The sequence below is a fragment of the Tarenaya hassleriana genome, unplaced genomic scaffold (assembly GCF_000463585.1).
Source record: "Tarenaya hassleriana unplaced genomic scaffold, ASM46358v1 Cleome23, whole genome shotgun sequence".
NCBI lineage: Eukaryota > Viridiplantae > Streptophyta > Magnoliopsida > Brassicales > Cleomaceae > Tarenaya > Tarenaya hassleriana.
This window is the reverse complement of record NW_010965625.1, coordinates 621,163-623,889: the sequence shown is the minus strand read 5'-3', so window position 1 is coordinate 623,889 and position 2,727 is coordinate 621,163.

Here is a 2,727-nt window from a genome sequence, read left to right as displayed (position 1 = left end):
GGAACGTCCGTTCTGACTTCTGAAGTCGAGAACGATCGTTCTATCAAACCTGGAACGTCCGTTCTGTATCCAGAACGGACGGTCCGAGGTGCAGATTCTGAAATTCTTCGTTTTCAAGGTCCGATTATGCAATCGTTGCTTAATCTGATCAACTGTGACTCAAATAGACATGATTTATTCTTATGGATGGTCCATAGTGAAAGAATGCATGTGACTTAATCAAAATATTGGATATGCTTGATTGAGTGGGAGCTTCGAGATTGGGATTACATAATCGAATGGATGGTCTATTCGGATTATGAACAATCGTTGCACAGAAACCGATTAGGTCTAGAAGCTCTATAAGTAAAGCACTTGTCAAGGCCTCGATCGTACGTGTCATGGGCCATGCCAAAGCTGGGTGTGCCGTATTATCTTGGTCTTATCTTTACATCTTGTGTTGTCATTATTTGATGATGGACTAGCTGGTAGTGGATCATAGATAGATTGACACTGATTGATGATGGACTAGCTGGTAGTGGATCATTAATAGAATCTGCATTTGTTTTGTTTGTTCTGTTTTGTCTCTTTTGTAGGACATGGCATCAACCGGTAGCGTACCGAGTTTGACGATGCGATCTATCCTTGAGAAGGCATTGATCATCCGTAACACGGGTCATGCCAAAGCTGAGCGTGCCGGATTATCTTTGTGAGGCAGGGTAGGAAATCGTGGTTCCTACAGCTTGAATATGGTTTATCTTGGGTTAAGTTGTCAAGTTTGACTTGATACTTAATGGTACAGATGAGACGAGTATGCAATGATATTTGATATCATAGTCTCATAAAGGATCTAAGAGTCATATTAGATATGATTGACATTAGATGTCTACCTAAATAGCATGAGGATAGGTGTAACAATTTATTCTTGTGTGAAATACGGATCTTAGTCCCATATAGAAAATTATTGTAGGGTTAGTTTTCTTTATGGGAATATAGCTTATCTTTACATCTGTGTTGTCACTGTTTTGATGATGGGCTAGCTGGTAGTGGATCATAGATAGATTGACACTGATTGATGATGGACTAGCTGGTAGTAGATCATTAATAGAATCTGCATTTGTTTTTGTTCGTTCTGTTTTGTCTCTTTTGTAGGACATGGCGTCAACCGGTAGTGTACCGAGTTTGACGATGCGATCTATCCTTGAGAAGAATAAATTGACTGGGACAAACTTCTTATACTGGTATCGTAACTTGAGAATAGTTCTCAAGCACGATAAGAAGTCATACGTCCTGGAAGGGGCTCTACCACCAGAGCCTGCGGCCAATGCCTCGAGAGCCGTCAAGGATGCTTGGTTGAAGCATCAGTCTGACGACAATGAGATCTCCTGTCTCATGTTGGGAAGCATGGCCCCGAATCTGCAGAGGCAGTTTGAGGGGAAGAGTGTGTTTGATATGATCAATCAGCTCAAGACCATGTTTGAGGAGCTAGCGCGTACTGAAAAGTACAAGACGCTAAAAGCTCTAGTGAAGACGGATATGCCGAGAGGCAGTTCTGTCAACACCCACGTCCTCAACATGCGAGCTCATGTCGAGGAACTTGAGCGCATGGGAGTGAACCTCGATGGTGACTTGGTTGCGGACTTGATCCTGATGTCATTACCCGAGGACTATAACCAGTTCGTAATGCAATACCATATGCACGGGATGACTAAGAGCTTAGCCGAACTGCATGGGATGCTTAAATCGGCCGAGCAGGATATTGTGGTGCCCAAGACTGTGCTTGCTGTTGAGAATAACTCCAGCAAGAAGCGGCGGGGTAAAGCCAAAAAGAAGGCGGCGAAAAAGGCAAAAGTTGCCTCTACGCCTAAGCCTAAGCCCGATAAGGGTGACTGTCATTACTGCGGAGTGTCTGGACACTGGAAGCGTAATTGTCACCTTTACTTGGAAGATCTGAAGGATAAGAAGCTTGGTGAAGCATCTGCCTCAGGTATTCATGTTATAGAAGCTAACATCTGTACTATATCTTCGTGGGTATTGGATACCGGAAGTGCCTCACACATTAGTGGAAATGTGCAGGGACTAAGAAGAAGTAGGAGGCTAGCTAAGGGAGAAGCGGATCTACGCGTCGGAAATGGAGCAAAAGTTGCTGCATTGTGTGTTGGCGTTTACGATTTGCATCTTCCTTCTAGACTTGTTTTAGAGCTTAGTAATTCTTACTATGTTCCTGCGATTAGCAGAAACATTATTTCTATTTCTTGTCTGGATTTGGATGGGATCCAATTGCCGAAGCATATGGAATCCGATCCATGCGTTCTCGCTCATCAGGTGTCGTAGGACACTGACTCTTGCAGAGAACTGTGCCACTGCTCATCGGTAAGGTTCCTTTCTTGGAATCTTGCATCTTGAACCGTTTCAAGACCTTATCGATGTAGGTACTCTGACTCAATCCTAGAAGCCGCCTCGATCTATCTTTATAGATTTTATGCCTAAAATATAGGTCGCTTCTCCTAGGTCCTTCATAGAAAACTGCATTCCTAGCCAAGACTTAACGCCTTGCAAGGTAGGAACGTCGTTTCCTATAAGGAGAATGTCATCCACGTACAGCACTAGAAATACTACTGTGCTCCCACTAGCCTTCTGGTAAACACATGGCTCCTCTTCGTTCTGTGAGAAACCAAACTTTTTGATTGTCTCATCAAAGCGAAGGTTACAGCTTCTCATAGTCTGCTTCAGTCCATAAATGGACCT